Source organism: Coloeus monedula (assembly GCF_965178545.1).
Source record: "Coloeus monedula genome assembly, chromosome: W".
In the NCBI taxonomy this organism is placed as follows: domain Eukaryota; kingdom Metazoa; phylum Chordata; class Aves; order Passeriformes; family Corvidae; genus Coloeus; species Coloeus monedula.
Genome location: NC_138821.1, coordinates 9,834,355 through 9,855,183, shown reverse-complemented (window position 1 = coordinate 9,855,183; position 20,829 = coordinate 9,834,355).

Genomic DNA, 20,829 nt, shown 5'->3' with positions numbered 1-20,829 from the left:
GAAATACCTGCTTTGGAGGAAGTCTATGCCCAAAATGCATGGGGCCTCTGGACTAGTCACAATGAGATGTTTCTTCCACTCATTTCCAGTCAGGCTCACCTCAGCTTCCACCAGGGTCAAATCTTGTGATCCACCTGTTACACCAGAAATAGAAACAGATTCTACCCCCACATGCTGCGATGGGATTATTGTACACTGCGCACCAGTGTCAACCAAGGCATCATATTTTTGTGGTTCTGATGTACCAGGCCAACAAATCCACACAGTCCAAAAAACACGGTTTTCCCTGACCTCTACCTGGCTAGTGGCAGGGCTCCTCTATGTCTGGTTATCCTTCTTTCCCTGGGCATACATTGTAGAATTTCCTTCATGGGAATCGGACATGCCATCGTCTTTTCCATAATTTCCAGCAGTTTGGCTACTGGCAACTGGAGCTACTTCCTTTTTGGTAGAACTTCCTTTCTGAGACTTGCGCTCCTTCAATTCACGCACTCGTGCTGCCAGAGCAGAAGTGGGTTGTCCTTCCCACCTCCACGTTTTCCCCACTGTCACACAGGAAATCCCACAGCTCACTTGGTGGGATGTACTTTCTCTCTTGAGAACGTCCACGTTTGGTATCAGAATCTCTGATCTGTACTGCTGAGATTTGGAGAAGGCCCTCTTTGATCTCTTTCTTGAGTTCCTGGTCATTCTTCTTTATTTCATCTTCCAATTTCTGCATAAATGTTTCCACGGCTGTGATTCTTGCATGTGTTGGGCCATGCATGGCATCTGCATATGCTCGGAGCTTCCTTGCCATATCCTGCACAGTCTCATTCGCGCCGTAATCTGGTTTTATTATTGCTAAAGCAGAAGCATATTCTTGTGGCCCACATTGTATGAATTTTCGCCACATCAATGGACTCCTCAATCCCGGGTCAGCTGTGAAGACAATCTCTACCACTGCTAGTTCTTTCAAGTGTTGGATCCCTGTTTCCATGGTCTTCCACTGGATTTGCTGCATGTAGAGATCATCTCCGCACAGGTATCTATCCCTCGTGCCATTCAAGACCCATCTCCAGAGACTGACAGACTCCGCCCTCCTTATTATCGCTTGGTTGATAGCTGGATCATGTGACAGGGATCCCAAATGCCTTGCTTCAGCACTGTCCAGCATTATATCATCACCTGCAGCATCCCAAATATGGACCATCCAACTTATTATGGATTCATCAGGCCGTTGGGTGTAGTCCTTTCTTAAGCTGTGAAGGTCCTTTATGGCCATGGACTCAGTAATGGTTTCTGTGCCTGAGTCCGTTGATGGTTTTGAGGTTCCTTCCCCTGCATCTTTTGACGTCCCTTCCCCGGCATTATCCACATCTTTCACTGGGCGATCAGTTTTGGTTGTGTGCTTTTTCTTCATGACAGGAGCCACAGTCAATGGCTGGTTTGGGCTTGCTGTCTGGTTTGGCTGCAGTCTGAGTGACTGGGGTGCCTGCAGGCTTTGCTGATTTATCTTCCTGCCTCTCTACCTTTACCTGCTGCAGTGTGCGATAGGCATATGCCAAGGCCCAACATATTGCAAAAACCTTTTTCTCAGAATTGTCACTGTATTTCTCTTTCAGATATTTTGCCACCTCAGCTGGTTTCTGAACTTGTTCAGGGGGGAAATTGCAAACCATTGGGTCAGAGAATTTCTTCAGGATTTGGCCCATATCCTCCCATTCCCCACACCACTCAGGATTTTCCACCTCTGGGTCAGGTGTCTCGGCAGTCACCCTGGAAATCTGAGCTCTCATTCTAGACAAGCTGTGAACCACATAGAGGAAGATTACCAGATAAAATACCAGGAGGGTGGTCTCTAACATTCAGGGGAAACTGAACGTTCTCAAAAGATAACCTATCAAATTTAAAGGGAAGGGAAGCCCCGTCTCCTCATCTTCTAACAATCTGGGTGCAATTACTAATAAATTCCCAAAACAGGCTACTGAAGCTAGAACTGGGGTTAGGACGGAGAAACCACATATCATACACACTTCGAACAGCTTCCTGTACCTCTGTCAACTTCTTATAAATCATTATCACTGAGCACACCAAAATAGAAATTCAAATTCGTGCCCCTGCTCTGCAAAAATTCCTTATCAAGGATATGATCAGATCAAGTTGTGGATTGGCAAATAGGCCTAGGGACCAGAAAGGCACTAGTATCTTAAACAAGCCTATGGACCAGAAATAAATGAATATATCAAGCCAGAGAGGCATTATGAACTCAACCAACATGGTGACTATTTTACCCCAACACAGAATGAGTAAATTCAAACTAAAATGTAATTAGCACAGGTTTTTCACTTTCCTTTGAGCGACGCAGTTGGGCACCACTAAATTTGTTCTTGTTTGGCCAAATTTAGAAATATATCCTCTAAGAGAAGGCAGGTCACAACTAGCCCTCCCCCACCAGGTTCGGGAAAAAAATAAATTTTCCTCTGAGGAAAGTGAAAGAGATAAAAACTATTTATTTAACAAACACACAGGAAAAGGATAATGATGCTAAACAATGAAATCTCTCGATCTGCTGAGAGAAATCTGGGGAAATTTCAGAGTCCTTCCGTAGTCTCTCTCTCCCCCTCCTTGGAGCTGGGATTGGGTTGTGGGCCCACCTCCAGGGCCAAGGCCTCGGTGGAAGGTCTTCCCAATGTATTCTGATGTTGAAACTGTCCAGCAGAGAAAAGGGGAAAAAAACCAAAAACGAAGTCCCTGGAAAACAAAATTCATCTCTCCAGAGGAAAAGGAGCTGAAAAACTGGCCAAAAGATGGCTGGAACGAAAGCAAGAAGGGTGCTTCCCTCCGCTCTTGCTCTCCTGCCCCAGCTGAACGCAAAGAGCCGTCTCTATCTCTGTGTGACCTTGAACAAGCTGCAAATTGCTTTGAAGAAGTTTTGCTCAGTTTTTCCTCTCTCCTCTCAGGCTCAGTTTAAAGGCATAGAAAGGCACAAAATTAATTTCTGGACATAGGGCAGCGATATGGGATACACATAATAAAGTCACCCCAAGACACCAAGCCATAACTAGGTCTATACAGCATTTAAGGGTTACATTAGGTGTTATGGTTTTATTTGTATTTGAAGGGCATAATGCATACAGCTGTTCAAACAGATGTTTAGGATCCTGGACTCCTTGCAAAGTACAATTGTCGGAAAAGTCAATGTAGCTCTGTTGACATACTTGATTTGCTTTGCAGGTAAAAATATCCTGTTGCCACTCCTTACTAGAGTTTCTCCATCCCCAAGTCATAAAATCGTGCAATGTCTTCGCATTTGAAGATACAGCTCCTGGGGTAATGGCACTTCCCAAATGGACCATGGGAATAAAGAGGAACATCCATCCTGGCAGGTTCTATAAAAGAGAAACTCAACACTTCCAATTATTCTCTTAAATGACATTTCTGTGCATGGACATATTCCCATTTTTTTTGTCCAGGTTTCATAATAAGAATGGTATTATCTTTTCCTACTGCTATTACTTCAGCAGGTTAGAGGGGTCCATTTTGTCTTTGGACCCACACTTTATCTCCATTATTAAAAGTTAGTTCATCCAAATCCTCTATCATCTCCTACTGTAGTTATTTGAGGTGGATGCCCTTTTTGGATTCATGCTTTCAAAAGTGATAATATCAAAAGCCGGGCTATACAGTCCTTAGGTTGAATAACTAAATCTTGGTTCCAATTGTCTTGGGGTGACTTTATGATGTGTATCCCCTATCACTGCTCTATGCCCAGAAATTAATTTTGTGCCTTTCTGTGCCTTTAAACTGAGCCTGAGAGGGGGGAGAGGAAAAAAAACGGAGCGAACTTTTCAGAACAGTTGTTCAAGGACACAGATACACACTCCTCTGCACCTTGCTGCGGTAGCAAGAGCAAAGGAAGCACCCTTCTTGCTTTCAGCCAGTTTTCAGCTCCTTTTCTTTGGAGGGAGATGGACAGTTGGACTTTGTTTTCTTGGGACTTCTGTTTTTCTCCTCTTCTGGACTGTTTCAACATCAGAACACATCGGGAGAATTTTCCACCCGGGCCCCGGAGGTGGGCCCACACTGACCCAGCTCCAAGGAGGGGGAGGAGAGAGACCACACCTACAGAAGGACTCTGAAATCTTCCCAGGTTTCTCTCCACAGCAAGTGGTTTTATTATTTAGCATTATTATCCTTTTTCTGTGTGTTTGTTAAATAATATTTTTTTATCTCTTTCACTTTCCTCGGAGGAAAATTTTTTTTCCCTAACCTGGTGGGGGAGGGGTGATTGTAACCTGCCTTCTATCAGAGGATATTTTCCTCCAAATTTGTCCAAACTGGCACACAATTATTCATCAAAATTACTTTTATTTCTCCTTAAGAATCAGCATCAATGATTCCCCCCATTACATGAATTCCTTTAATTGCTAAGCTGGACTGCAGGGCAATTAATCCAAAATGTTCCAAGGGAATTTGAATCCCAATACCAGTGCCAACAATCTTAGTTTACCCTTGATTAATTTGTGTTCAAATTAATGCATGTGAGTCTAGTCCTGCTGCCTCAGGAGTAGCCCAGTAAGATGATAATGCTCCTGGGATAATTTCCCCAATACATAATTGTTTCAGTTACTGTCAAGGGTTTCATTTACAAATTAGGAGTAGTCATTCATATCAATGGTGTTTTGGCTTCACCAATTGGTCTATTATGTAATATATGTAACACTTCTGTAAGATTTGCTTTCCAATTTCTCATTTGTGCCTTTCCCAATTTACACAATTGTTCTTTCAAAAGCCCATTCATTTGTTCTACTGGTCCAGCTGCTTGCAGATAATAGGGAATATGGAAAATCCATTGTATATTTTGATCTTCAGCAAACTGCTGTACTTGTTTGTTTTTGAAATGTGACCCATTATCTGTTTGAATCTGTAAAGGAATCCCATAATATAGGATAATTAAGCCTAAAGTTTGAACAGTATTATGCTGGGTAGCTCTCTTACATGGGTAAGCTATTAAATACCCATGGTGTGTATCCACAGCTGCACAGATAAACCCACACCCATGGTCTCAAGGTAACAGTTCTGTATAATCCATTTGTCACATCTGCCCAGGTCATTTTCCTTGATTTAAGTGTCCTTTATGCGGGACTAGTCACTTATGAGTATGCCGACAAACTGGGCAGCCAGCTATGATAGTTTTTACCATATGTGGCAGGATCTTTCACCCCCTGATACAGCAAAACCTTATCTCCCCACCACATATGGCTAGGTCAGGCTGGAACGATTCGTCGTGTGATGAATTATCTTGGCTGAGAACCTCCTTAGCCAGCAATAAACATCCTTCCTTGGATGCGTGAGAAAGGAAAACCTAAAAATAGTGACTGCAGAACACAAGCATTTTTACAACTGTAAAAGACCCCTATGATTTTCATGAAATCAGAAATCTCTTATAACCTCTCTGAGTGTTTAGAGAGTTCTCCTCGATGATCAAGATGTTGGCATCGAGTTACTTTCCCAAAGGATTGAGAGAAATTAAGGGGATTCTCTGCACACCGCCATCATTCATGGGTGACATTGACTCCTAATCTATACTATTTCTTTGCTAGCTGTAACATAGGTACCTTTATCCTTATCTACTAGTAGTGTTTCTTTTGTTTTATTCCTGTGTAGTAAGTCTGTTTAAGTCTTATATCTGTTTTCCTTGGTCTCCTCAATAAATAATTCATGCTGTAGTAGTCCTGATTGGTCATTTTTAAGAACTTTTGAGCAAGAGTGGATTTTGGGGTGCTGGCCACCTCAATAAAGCTGCTGTCTACTGCCAGAGGCCTGGGCAGAGGCAGGGACTTGTCCCTCCCCTCTCTCCATTTGTAACACCATATCAACTAAAATAGCTATTCTGAGGTCTTGGGCCTTCTTGGAAGTGGCTTTTTTTCCAGGATGTCCCCATTTCTGGTGTGCCCATTTGGCCAAACACTCATGAGATTCTTCTTGAGGGAACTGCAAACCTGCTTGGTGTGTTTTTGCTTGATTGTCTGCAATAGAAATGTATAGTTGTTCTAATGCATCTGTATTACAATGTGTATCTACTTGAAACACAGTGACTTGAGTTTGTTGAACTAGCTTCCATATGTGTTGGGGAAGATGAAACAGGAAAGCCTTATAAATATGATTGCCTGACAAAAGATTTTGGGAATATGAAAACTATAAGCGACATTGAAATGAAGGCCACCTTTGAGATACCAAGTCTTAGTTACTGAACAACTGGAAAACAATGGTATGGCCGACTGAAGGTAATCCCCTCTTGATTGAACAATACCCTCTGCTTGCAGACAGGTCCAAGGATCAGAGCAGACCCTACTAGCTCAGCAGAAGGGGTCCAAAGAGTAGTTTTTAGGAGTTAAGATGTAACACTCTATGGTAATATAAGAACTCTTATAAGCTGTATGTAAATGCTATAGGATTTGTATCTTGTACTAGAGTGGCTAGTGAAAATTAGAATATTCAGTACAGAAGATGATTTATTGTATTGTAACGAGAACTTCGGCCCTTACTTACTAACCCCCTTACTTACTTCCTCTTCGCTCACTCTTACTCCTCTCTTACCTACTTGCTCTTACTTTTACACTCTTGCTCTCTTGGGCCTGCTCCGAGCTGCGGCTGGCAGCTCTAAGCAGTGCCCCTGTACCCACGCCCTTTGCAATAAACCGCATGTTCCAAGATCTGACTTCAGAGATCTCTCGTCTCCGTCCGTCCTGACAGTCCAACCCACCCAAGCTCTTACAGTCTGGCGCCCAAAGTGATTGAAGGCCCGGTTCAGCTTTTTCCACCTGTGGGAGACTTCTCCATGGACGGTAACTAAAAGACCAGTTATAGCCACCTGGAACGTGTCGTGAGCATGGCATACCGTTGCTGCGCAACGTAAAAGCTGGAGCTCTATAATTCTGCCGAGTCAGCCCTCGAGCACGGAGAGCCGTTACTACGTAGCGATTACCTGGAGCTCTCGGAGGGAATTGCCTGGCAGTCCTCGAGCACAGGTGGTCACTGCTGCGCAGCGACTACCTGGAGCTCTTTGAGGAAGTTTGCCGTGGCACCCCTCGAGCACGGACACGCTGCTAAGCAGTGCCGACCAGAGCTCTAAGGAGGGACCCTGACGCTCGCCCCGAGCACAGGCGAGTACTGCTCAGCACCGCCCGCACTGGAGCTCTCAGTGCAGACCCACCTGCGAGGTCCTGAGCACTGAAAGCCGTTGCCAAGCAACGCCTAAAACCGGAGCTCTGACGAGGGACCCAAAAGCAGCCTCCTGAGCGCCGAGTGGAGTGCCTGGCCAGCCCCCCACGACGGACCTCTGACTAAGGACCCTGCTCCTGCGACATCTAGGTGAGTATCATACTGGTCTAATAATGGGACAAACTCACTCTGCCCATGACAGAGATCTCTATAAGCAACTTAAGCATTTACTAAGCTCCGGTCCAAGTCGATTACCTAAACAGGAGCTAAAAAACCTCTTAGAATGGAATCTGATTAATTTCCCAAATGCTGACCGTTCAGCTGTCTTTACAAGAGACTTCTGGGGCACAGTTGGGGTTAAGCTCTTTAATAATATCTCCTGCCGAGATATGGCTGCCGAGGAGCTGGTCCCGGCTTGCAGAGCGCTGGTGGAGCTGTTTGCTGCGAAGGCGCCGCCCGCAGCAGTCACCCCGCCGAGTCCCGCTCCTGCTGCGAGCCCGCCCCTTGCCGCCGCGAGCCTGCAATGGGGCACGGCCCCTGCCTCTCCGCTGGACCTCGCGGCTCCAGTACCTGCGGTCCGGCTGACTTGTGCCACCCTGGCCCCCGCCCTCGCGGTCCCGGCACCCGTTACCCTTGCCCCAGCCACCCCACTGCTCCGGCCATCACGTTCGTCCCTGCTGTCCCGGCTCCGGTGGTCCCCACCCTCGGTTCCAGCGTCTTCGCGGCCCCGCCCCTCGCTTCTACCACCCCGTCCGCCAGCGTCATCGCGGCCCCGCCCCTTGCCCCTGCCCCCACGTGCCCCCCACTGTTTCCGTCATCGCGGCTCCACCCCCCACTGCTGCCGTCATTGTTACCCCACCCCCCGCTGCTGGCATCATGGTGGCTCTGCCCCCCGCCGATACCCCTGCAGGGCCGGCAGCTACCCCCCTGCTACCTACCTCCCCCAGCCGCGCCTGTTATGGCAGTGGCTGCCATTATAGCCGGCCCCCCGCAAAGCCAGGCAGCGACCCTTCTTCCAGCCCCCCAGGTCCCCCTCGCCACCACTGACATGGCGCCGGTGGTGGCCAACGTCCCATCCGCGTCCGTCGCTGCTGCGTCTTCGCAGTCTCCTGCTGCTCCTGAACCACCGGTGCCGACAGCGCCTGTCACGGCCACGCTGGCGTCCCCGGCACCCCCTATGCACGTTGCCGCGGGAACCCTGCCCCCTTGCCCTGCCGTTCAAGTGCACACAGCACGCCCCGAGCTGTTCCCCGGCCCCGCGGCAGCACAGATGCCTATGTCTACTCCCGTCCCTGCTGGCGTTCCTGCGCAATTCCCCGATCCCAGCACACCATCACTCGCGCTGGGACACGGAACGCCCCAGCCCCACGAGCCACCTGGTGCCGGCGCCGCAGCGTCTGCACGGATGGCTGCAGCCTCTTCCGTGCCTGCCGCTGCTCCAGCCCCGTCTCCGGCAGCACCGTTCCTGCCCGCCGCACCAGCAGCCACCCCAGCCCAGCCTACAAGCTCCCAGCGGCTCTCTTGGGCCTGCTCCGAGCTGCAGCTGGCAGCTCTAAGCAGTGCCCCTGTACCCACGCCCTTTGCAATAAACTGCATGTTCCAAGATCTGACTTCAGAGATCTCTTTTGGGGTCCGGGGGTGGACAACCCAGTGTGCCACAACCTTCCTAGAGAGAGCGTCCTGCAAGGAACAACTCTTACAGGGGCGGTGGCAGACCTCCCTGGGCAGCAAGTGATTTCAGCAAGTGTAGCAATTTCTCAGCTACAAATGATTCCAGCTCTTGTGATTCAGCTCTTTGAAATCACCTAAGGTGAACTCAGATCCCTGAGAGACAGGAGCCTCGTATAGCAGTTCCACAGAGGAAGCCTTTATTGTCCAGCAGCCTCTGTGAGAGGAAGGCCAGGGACAAGAACTCCCTCTGAGGGGCAGAAACAGGGGACTTTTATGGGAAAGGCAGGGGGTGGGGTAGAAACCAACTAGCCAACTGGGTACAGGCTATTACCATATAGAAACAAGGCATGCTGGGGGTGGTTCACTTTCTCACCATGACCCAGAGGAAGGTTGCTTATCTCTGGGGAAGGTTGTCTTGCCCTCAGGCCTCTCTCCTCCAAGGGAGTGCAGAGGGCTCTCACGACAAGGGCTCCCAGCCCTCCACAATGGTTCTGGGGAGTTTGACATATAGAGGAATTGGTAAGTCACCCAGTGTTTTCCCAACTTAAATTCTAAAGGTTGGAAGAAAGGCCTTGTTTCACTTACCCCTGTGGCACCAATCACATTTACAGTATCTTGACTCAGTTTCCCTTTTAAAGTATTTAATGCATAATACATTTTCCCTGTATCCACCAGAAATTCAACATCATCTTTCCCCAGCTTAGCTACAACCAAAGGGTCCGCTGGGGGTGTCGTCTTCGGTCCCTGTCAGTTCCCATTCACAGATAATTCAGGAGCCAGGGGTGTCCTTTTCACCCACATCCGACACTCATTCTTCCAATGTCCCTTTTTCTTGCAAATAGCACATTGATCTTTGTCTAGAGGAGAAGTACTCCTTTTTGATGTGTTAGATGACTTTCCCTGATCACCCCTTCCATTCTGCTGGCGTCTATCTGTTGAATCTCTATTTGATATACTTTCCAGGTGTTCCGGTTTGGCCAAATTTAGAAATATATCCTCTGAGAGAAGGCAGGTCGCAACCACCCCTCCCCCACCAGGTTCAGGAAAAATAAATTTTCCTCAAAGGAAAGTGAAGAAGATAAAAACTATTTATTTAACAAACACACGGGAAAAGGATAATAATGCTAAATAATGAAATCTCTCGCTGTGGAGAAAAAACCTGGGAAAATTTCAGAGTCCTTCCTTTGGTCTCCTCGGAGCTGGGGCTTGGCCCAGGGCCAGGCCCTCTGTGCTCAGTGGAAAGTCCTCCTGATGCATTCTGATATTGAAGCAGTCCAGCAGAAAAGGGAGAAAATCTGAAATTCCAGGGAAAAAAAAGTTCAAGTCTCAGTCTCTCTCCAGAGAAAAAGAAGCTGAAAAACTGGCCAAAAGCTGACTGGAAAGCAGCAAGCCGGGTGCTTCTTCGCTCCCCTGCCGCAGCTGAAAAAAAAAGTTGCTATCTCTGTGACCTTGAACAAGCTGCAAACTGCTTTGAAGACATTTTGCTCAGTTTTTTCTTCCCCCTCTCAGGCTCAGTTTAAAGGCATAGAAAGGCACAAAAATTAATTTCTGGGCATAGGGCAGCGATATGGGATACACATCATAAAGCCACCCCAAGACACCAGGCTGTATTCAACAATTTACCTATGTCACGCGTCTCATCCATCTTTTGCAACTTTTTCCTTATGTCATCTGCAGATTGGCCTATAAACAAATAAGCTAGGTGGGTCTGCTCTGCAGGTTCCTCGAGGTCCAGATTTGTGTATTTTTGTGCAGCCTCTTTAAGCCTATTCAAGAAGTCTGTAGGAGTTTCATATATGTCTTGTCTGACTTCGTATAATTTGGACCAATTCACTGCTTTAAGAATGGCACGTTTTAGGCCAAGTATTACGTAATTATGATAATGTTTTAACCTTGCCATTTGTTCTGACACATTAGGGTCCTAGCCTGGGTCATTGTCTTGGTTTGAAAGACAGGTATCTGCTAAGGAAGGCAGGAGCCTCCCTTGTGATGGGAAAATGCAACCCCCTTCCTTCTGAATTTTTATAATTTTGAAATTAAGGGGGCTTCAGGCAAAGGTATGAGAAATAGGAATAACAGTTCTTTTCTAATATATATAACAAGGCAATACTACAGAAACACTGGCTTAAACTGAGAGTCAGGATACGACCGGACACCCTGCCAGGCAGGGTGGTGGTAACAGTCCGATTAAGGGGTGGCTGCAGTCCTCTTTGAAGTGATAGATGTGGTTCTGTTGAAGCGGTGATCCTGTAGAAGGGTCCGGTCTTCCTCTGAAGGTCCAATGGTGGTTATGTAGCTCTTGTCCTCTGGGAATACAGTAGGTAAGGGCTGACTGTGGTGTTCCAAACCTCAGATTATATCCAGGTAGGAATGCTCTGTTCCTTCCCCTGGGTGGAGCATCTCACAATGGGATGATGTAATTTTATGAGTCATGCAGTGACAGCTAGATGGCCCATTAACAGAAGATATCTCTCCGGAGGGAGTTATCAGGGGTGTTTCATGGAAGAGACAAAGAACACTGCCCCACCTGGCTTTAACAGATGGTGATATAATACATACTTTTGGTTACATCTTACATTGTAACCTAAGACAGTCATTAAAAGGGAAAATATCATTAACTGGCCCTTGAAGATTTCCAGCTGTAATTAAAGTCTCTATAGCAGATATAGCAGTCCTATTAACCATTCCTCTTTCTGTTTCATCTAGTAATGTGTCTAGTATTGCATTCAGATCACCCCAGTCTGGGTTTTGTCTTAATAGCCCTATGTACAACAATTGTCTCTATACTGTCCAACTGAGGCCTTCCACTGCTGCAGCTCTATGAGGGAAAATGATGTTTTTATGTAAATTACACCTTGATTCCCAACAGCCTACCTTAAAGGGGCTTGTATGGCAGGCTCTTCCCTTTCTTATTCCTCCTTTTTAGATATGGTGCACTTTGCTACTGGACTGGGTGCTTCTATGGCCTCTTGGGCTGTCTTTCCCCTTTTCCTCCTGGCTACAGTGGCTGCAGCGGCTTTGTCCTTGGTTTCATCTTCTGAGGAACTCTCTGTATCTGAACCACCCTGCTGGCTTTTAATTGGGGCTGTTCCGCTGGTACTGGGTGTTATATCAGCCAAGTGCTGGTCAGGGGGTGCCCCCTTAGCTCTCGCACCAGCCGCAGTTGCCACCAGTGGGGGGGCAGTGGGGGCAGCAAGGGGGGGTGCTCCCTCCTCAAAGCAGGCATCACCATATCCACATCAGCCATGTCTGATTTATCAACACAGCAAGAGGCTCCTCCTTTTTATCCCTTCTCTTCCCTCTTAAAAACATCGCAAAACAGTCTTTTTCAGGTTCATATGCATCTGATCTGTTTAAAAATATTGCAAATAATTCGGCATACCCTAATTCTTCCCATCATCTTTGCGGTCAAAGTTCTGACAATAATTCTGTTATTAATTCACTTTCTAGACTGCCAAAGGGTGGCCAGATCCTTCCTCCCCCTAACTTTTGCACTGGCCAAACCTCTGTACAAAGCCGAACCAATTCTTCCATGATAAGAGGCGTCCTTTTACCCACTAGGGTATGCCAATGTTTTAGCATTAAATCTAATGGGGAGTCATGGGGTATCTGCATGCCTTTGTTGGAATATACACACCCCATATTTTTATTTATAAACAGGAAAAAAACGCTGAGAAAAGAGCTTCCAGCCACAGAGTCCGACCCGGGATTTGAACTCAGATTTCCCACTCCCAAAGCAAGCTAAATAAGCTATGTGCTATAACTCTAACAAGCAGTGAAAGTGCAAGAAATGGACTATATAAAAGAAGCAAAAGAGTGCAGGCACAAAAAACCTTCCTGGCTGGAATTCAAACCACCAGCATTCTACAGATCAGTCACCAGTGCCTTACCCTCTACACCACAGGCTGAGCTGTGCACCTCCAGCCTTAAACAGTGTTAAGAGAAGGGTGTCCCCCTCCCCAGACCTCCTCAGTATGGGAACGGGGATCAAACGAATGACTGAAAGTTCCCACCACGCTGCAAGTCCCTCTGGCTGCTTCCTGGTCTGCCAGAACCTCAAGAGATCTCTAAATGCAGAACCCACAAATGCTAGCAATAAAAAACCTCCTTTTTATTATACCTTCCTACCGTGCTGGATTTTTTGGAAATTCCACAATTTCAGTTTCCCAGACCACTGCAAAACCCTTCGTTTTAAAATGCCGGCAGAGTGTGGGGGGGGCAGGGTGGTTCTCAATCTGAGAAGTCCCTCATCCTGGTGGAGTCGCCAGAAAGCAGATGCCTTCTCGCTGGTCCTAAAATAATGAGCCAGACACAGTTAGGGTGATAAAAGGAGTTACCTTTATAAGGATCCTTAGGTGCACAATTTACCAGGTGGAAAATGCAGAAGATGCACACCAGGCATAACACAATTTTTATAGATTTTACATATCAGCATATCTGACAAGAATCCCCAATTAGAAGTTGTCTTGGGGTGACCTTATGATGTGTATCCCATATCGCTGCCTATGCCCAGAAATTTTGTGCCTTTCTATGCCTCTAAACTGAGCCTGAGAGGGGGAAGGAAAAAACCTGAGCAAAACTTTCTCAAAGCAGTTTGCAGCTCGTTCAAGGTTACAAAAAAATAGCAGGGTTTTTTTCCCCCAGCTGGGGCAGGGGAGTGAGGAAGCACCCGGCTTGCTGCTTTCCAGTCAGTTTTTGGCCAGTTGTTTTCAGTTTCTTGTTCTCCAGAGACAGACTGAGAGTTGGACTTTGCATTTCCGGATTTTCTCCGTTTTCTACTGGACTGCTTGATTGCTGTAACATCAGAGCACATCGGGAGGACTTTCCACCGGGCAGAGAGGGCCTGGCCCAGGCCCAAGCCCCAGCTCCGAGGAGACCAAAGGGAGGACTCGAACACTTTCCCAGGTTTTTTTCCTCTACAGCGAAAGATTTTACCATCTAACATTATTTTCCTTTCCCGTGTGTTTGTTAAATAAATAGTTTTATCTTCTTCACTTTCCTTCGAGGAAAATTTATTTTTTCCTGAAGCTGGTGGGGGAGGGGTGGTTGTGCCTTCTCTCAGAGGATATATTTCTAAATTTGGCCAAACTGGAACAAATTTAGTGGCGCCCAACTGTGGGGCTATGCTTCCACCCCTGGGGCAGTCGGTTCCAGGTGTACTGCACACCCCTCCAGGTGAAAGTGGAGCGCAAGTCTCAGAAAGGAGGATCTACCAAAAAGGAAGTAGCTCCAGTTGCCTGTAGCCAAACTGCCCGCATTTTCCACCATTTTGTCGCGGGTTGGGTTTGTTCGTGGGCGGAAACACCAATTTAGTGTAGTGGTTTGGTCCAAAATACTCATTACTGTTTATCTGCTGTGAGATAAGAATTAGGAGAAATGCAAAGCAGGCACCAAACTTGAAAGAATATAAAGAAGTTTATTAACAGACCTAAAAGAGGAAAGAAAAAAAAATTATACCACCTTCAGAACTCTTCTCCTCCCCCCACCTTCCTCCCTTCTCCCACTGACAATGTGAAAAAAACAACCCTTAAGATGTTCAGTCTGTTTACCACTGCCATAATAACCTTGTTTAGTCCATTTAGAAAGAGAAGTCTCTTCTTGCTCATGCTATGAAAACAGTATCACAACGAGACAGCCACCCACTTCCAAATATTGTTCAGTCCATTTAGGAAGAGGAGTCTCTCTGCCTGCATGTGAGTCCCTTCCCCTGACTTGCAACTTGTTCAAGGTCACACACAGATAGCAATTGGTTTTCCCACGTTCGAGGGTCCACTCTTGAAGTTTTTTGGGGTACAATTTTAAGGTTGAGCTGTTCAGAAACAAAAACAGAGGCCCTTCTCCTTCCCTGGGAGCAAAGGGTCTTCCTCATCTTCATTGTTACGACTATCTCTGGGAGCATCTCTAGGAACTGAGGTTTTTTCCTTTCCCATTTGGAGCAAAAGTCCTCATCGCTTCCATCTCTCCCTGTCCAAACTTCTCATGAAATTACAGCTGCATCAGCATCTGCCTATCTCAGCGCAGGTGCTTTTGCTTACGAGTTGAACACTCCACCCCCCATATCTTCATGGAATTACAACGGGATACTCTGATATATCATAGCTTCACAACAGAATTTCAGCTTTAAGCATCTCCTCTCTCTCTTCCCTAGGGTTTTCAGCTCTTCACAGCAATAAAAAGGGTTAATCTCACCTCGGCCTTGCAGCTTTGCAGCTGGAATGTTGAATCTTTCTTATCGCAGTGGAGAAGGGGGAGAGCCGAGCCGCTCTGGCTGCCCACGGCAAGGCAGTGGGGGGGGGTTCCACGGCTGGAACAGGTCCATCGGCTCCATGATGGCCGTGGCCCGGCCCGGCCTGGCCCAAGCAGGGCCTGGCCGGGCCCGCTGGCCCCCACTCAGGCCCCGCAGCCACCTGTCCCAGCACCGGAAACGAGAGAGAGCTTGGAGGGGGAGTTTGCCTATTCTTAAATGTGGATCACAGAGGTGGTCACAACTTTAAGTAGCTTAGAGAATTGTCCATATTCAAACTGGCCAGCTGATAGGTTCTATCAGTTCCCAGAGGAAACTGTAAGCACCCCTTAGCAAGGACATCCCTTCCGGGACTATGCTTGCTAACCTATGACAGAAGTATACTTGATGAATTAATCCCCCTAGTTCAGCCCTTTTTCGAATCCTCCCTCCTCTAGATAGGAACTAAACTCTGTTTATAAAAATATGTCTCAAAGAGCTGATCTAAACCTTGGTTGACAGGAAGAACCGAGATAGGATAGGAGCCTCAGGCCCCAGCTTGGAACATTCGGAATGTGTTTTGTCTTACTGCCTATTGGGTAGGGTAAGGAAATATGCTGGAGGTAGGCTATGAATACAATAATAGGCTACAGAGCTACAAATATATGTGTAAAGAATACAGAAAATATATAAAAGAAAAAAGGCAAAAATCAATTCGGCATCAGTTAGAACTCCAAAATATGTAACCCTTTCTGACAAGCCACCAGAATATCAGACTCAAGCAATTAGCTGAACTTTTAAAAGCAAAATTAAATTCACTGGGATTGTGGGTGACTAGTAAAAATCAAATTATAGTACCTGAGGCAGTGATAAGACAGTTAGTGGAAGAGAAACATCCGGCCACCCATTGGGGAACAGTCTACGGTAAATAGCTTAAAAGATCAGGTACTCAGTGTAAGAATGAGTGGGATTTTTAAAAAGTGTAGTAGGTAAATGCAAACCGTATATACAAAACAATCCACAAACATATAAACAAACCCCTCCAGGAGTTACAAAGAAAGATAATCGTCCAGGAGATTATTGGCAAATAGATTTCTATGAATTGCCTCGACAGGAGGGATATAGGTATTTACTGGTGTTAGTGGACACTTTTTCTGGTTGGCCTGAAGCTTTCCCCTGTCCCACCAACAAAGCTAAAGAGGCAGCCAAAATACTGTTAAAAGAAACAATACCCAGATTTGGGGTCTGTTATAAACATAGTATTGGCTTCTCGCAAAGTATAAAGGTAGATATTATATAATGTTAGAAATGCTTTTTGCTGTGTGGATGTAGTTTTCTCTCGTTTTAGCAAGAATGTTAGCAAGTGTGAGCAAGTAAGATAACCTCCAAGCGAGCAGAGGATGAGGCCCAAGAAGCTGCTAATCAACACTTTGTCCAGAGAACAAAAGGGCCCAAAGGCTACTCTGCCCGGAGAACGGGCGGCCAGGAGAGTCCGAGAGCCGTTATCACCTCTCTGCCCGGGGGGCAAAGAGGCCCAAAGCTGCAATCAGCCCTGACTGTCTGGAGAATTAAGAGATCCACCCTACCATCGACCCTTACCTAGCGGGCCCAACCCCAAGAATCAAAAGAAATAAAACCACAAGGCAGAAGACTACGCATGCTCTAAAAAGGCGGACCCAAGGAGTGGCCATGCAGAACAGTTCCTGGAAAAGTTTTAATATGAATAGGGAACAGACAGAAAAAATGGTATAAAAAGGACTCACCTCGAGCATCAGGTGTGCTCTTGGCAGAGTGCCAAGGCACCCGGCCGTTATCCCTTTGCTTTATTTTATGTGTCTCTTATTGTCTTTATATTAAACTCTTTAAATTCTAACAGGAGAGTGAACCTCGTTTTTCACAGGGTCCCTTAAAGAATTTCATCAGAGGACCACATTTTGTAGCCAAAATTGTGTAAACCTTGTCCAAGACATTTGGAATAAGGTGGGACTTACATACCCCTTGGAGACCACAATCAAGTGGTAAAGTTGAGAGAATGAATCAAAGCATAAAAAGACAGCTTAGTAAAATTTGTCAGGAAACCTTCCTTAAGGGGACCCAAGCTCTTCCATTGGCTCTTGTGAGAAATGAGACAACTCTTAAAAAGATTAATTTATTGAAAACAGAAAAATCAAAAAATTACAGAAATTAGAAAAATATAAAAATTTGGGATCCTATGGCTGAGTAGATGGTATGCCCCAGGAGCACAGGGATTTGAGATCTTCTGGCTGAGACAGCATTAGACCTCAGGTAGAGAAAAAGAACTTGCAGTGCTGGGTTGATTTTAAAAAAATTACTAAAAGCCCCTTAAAAGGGGTAAGGCTTTGAATGCCCCAGCACCGACGTCTCCCACAGCTAGTCTGGAGAGAGCAAGAGGGGGAAAAAGAGGCCCCGCCTCTCAGCTTCGTCCTTTTTATAGTTTTTGCTCTGCCCCCAGTCCGCCCACAGTCCACCCCTTCGGTCCAAAGTGATTGGTGCTTTCCCTTTGATGGATCATCTCCGTCCACCAATGGCTCATCGTTGTTGCGGGAGGGTGGTATCAGTTGAGATAAGGGAATACAATGCCTTCATTAAAATTCAGGTATTCAGGTTGCCATGGAGCTTGCCTGCAGAGTAATGGCCGTGGCTAAAAATAGCTGCTGGCTATTAGACTGGGTGGGGGTTTTTTTTGGCCTTGGAATTAGAATGCAAGTGAAAACCACCTACAAAAAAGTATTAAAATACATCCAACACACCTCAAAACACTTGTAAAAGTATACAGTAAACACAGGAAAGGTAACTCTTATGGTGTATAGGTGGTTTGAAGTTTGAGAAGGGACAAGTTTGTGATTTTTAACTGGGAAAATTTTAACTGGGAAGGGTGCAACTCTCTTAATAAACTACTTTAAACAATTGAAAACACTGATAATGGAACTGGATTTTTGTACCTGGGCTGATGGGTTAATTTTAAGATTCAATTTAAAAATATTTAACTCAAAATTAATTAATTAAAGCACTTAATATGCAAAGACCAAGCACAAATAGGGATTTCATGTATGACAGATCTGTTGAGAATCAGAATTAGACCTAATTCTAAAGAAAAAGTTAGTCCATACGAGATCCTTTATGGAAGACCTTATCAGGTTGCTTCAATTCCAGGAGATCAAAATATTGAAGAGATCTGGAATCTCAGGGAGTATGTTGTATCTCTGGGAAAGATATCATCTTTAATTCAATTTGTTGTTTTAGCATCACCCATTACCTTGAATGTCCAAGTGCATCCCTTTCAACCAGGAGATTGGGTGTATCTTCAAACCTGGAATGATGAACCTTTAAAGGAAATCCCCCTTTAGTGAAAGAAATGGAGTTGTCATTCAGCAAATAGGAAATCTTGTTCACTTTGTGATATTGCATTATTAGGAGAGTCCTTATTTCTGAAATCGAGACTGTAGAGTTTGTCTAAGGAGCTCTCAAGACATTGGTGTCTTTTTATAATCTAAATATGACTGTATTTACTGACTGCAGAATTACAAATCTACCAGCGTGCTGTACAGGAACTGATAAAGAAACACCCTTTTCGGGTGTTTGGCTGAACATCTTTTTAGCCAACTATTAACTTGGCTAATGTGATGGATCTGGGTTGGCAAAAGTATATGTCACTTTCTTAATATACAGGTGAACTCCCTGCATCATAAGTAGCAGTCCAGGAATGCCACAAAACTGATATATTTTCTCTCATAAGGGGTTTCCAGGTGAGTGGACTAGGGTGGGAGTAGAGGAAGGCTTCTCTCTCCTCCTTTGGGCTATGCAATATGACTGATCTGGTCAGTGAGGTAGTGTGAGCTTTATAGGGTACAGAATATCCATTGCAACTGACTCCCTTTCTTGAGTAGTGGAGCAGCTGAGAAGCAGGTGGTGAATCTCTGCTCCCAAGATGTCCCAGTGACAGTGAAACAGTGTACTATGCCTGTTGTGGGTGTGGTTTTTTCAGTTAATTTTCTCCCATTTGTTACCTGAAAAAGGGGATGCTGTGAGAAAAGGGCAGTTGATGCCTGGGGGGAATGAATGATGGGCAGTTAAGAGACAAAAGACATGGCTGGGTGTCTTGGCATACCGTTGGAATGGTTCTGGGGGAGGCAGGAGAGGGGGGGGAAGCAGTGTGGTTTTGGCAGTTTCTTAGCTGAGGTAAGTTCAGTCTTTGCTGGGTTGGGAGCAGAGACTGTCGTGTGGTGCTTTTTTACCTTGGACCTCTCCTGTGCAGCAATTTTTTTCAACACTGCTGTGCAGCTCTGCCTGCTGCTAGCTTGTGAGCCCGTTGCTTGCAAGAAAGAAGCACTGAGAGACCAATACAGTCCACATGGATGCCTGGGGGAGTCGCCCCTTCCCCCCCACCTGGAGTCGCCACCTGGAGGGCTGCCTGGAGCCAGAGCAACACCCCCATTGTACATTTTCTCTGTAAGGTAGTGCAACACCGTGAGAAAACCCTGTCTCCCTTCCCAGCATGTATCGGGTGCTGTTAGTGGTGCCAAAGACTGCTCACCGCTCACATGGGTGCCAGGGGAGTTGACCCTTCTTTCCTGTCCCTCATCTAAGCTGCCATCACCACCAAGGAGGTCCCACTCTTGCATCAGAGGGACCTCTTGTGAAAAACAGGAATGCACTCCTGATTCTAAAGTGATTTCAGCTTTTATTATGTAGCCTAAAGCATAGGGGTCCGGGGGTAGAGCACACGCCGATGCTCCAGGGCGAGTAGAGCAGGAGGGCTCCTGGTCAGCGATGAGCGTGGATTCTGCAGATCTGGAGCTGGATCTTCTTCTTCAGAGCAGGGATGTTCCCGATGTTCAAGGTCTAGCAGCATGCCTCACTGACCTGGATGCCCCCTTTTTATACTGTTTTTTGTCCCTTTGGATTGGTCTCTGTTTGGATCCTTCATTTGCATGAGGGTTAAGGTGCAGATTGGTTCTTAAGGGTTTTGTCCAGGCTAGATCCTTGCTTGGGGGGGGGTGCGCTTTACTTAGGTGTAACACAGCACCCCTTTTATAATATAATAACCAAACCTTTTAACAGTACATGCATTATTAACATAACAATTATTCACTGTTTAACAATATTACTATTAACAGTATAACAGTTTCTAACCTATTTTTGACACCCTGAAGCTGTGAAGGAGGTACTGCAGCCCCTCTGCCTGGACATGAGCCAACAGCGTCACCTGCTGGTTGTGATCATAACTACACCAAAGGGGAAATGGCTTGACAGGTGGGAAGAGGCTGTTACTGGGTTTTCCTTTTTGTTTGTGTTGTTGCTGTTGTTGTTTGTCTGTCTTGCTTCTGACTGGGGGACAGGTAACTGGGCTGGGCCCATACAGGGCCCAGCAGGCCCTGCTGGGCCCTGCCGGGTCTGGGCTGGGACCTGCTCGGGTCGGGGCCACAGCCATCCTGGAGCCGTGCCGCCCTGTTCCACCCACGGCTCCCCCCCCCCCCCCCCCCCCCCGGCCCTGCTACATGCAGATGGTGGGGCCTGGATGACCCCCCCCCCCCCCCCGCCCCCCACCCAGTGCGGCCGAAGATTAAGTTGAAGCTGTCCTGCTGTCCGGCAAAGATCATGTGACTTACAGCAATAAGGGAAATTCCAGCTGCAAGGCCTGGGTGAGATTAACCCTTTTAGTGCTGTGAAGAGCTGAAAACCTGAGGGAAGAGAAAGAGGAGATGCTT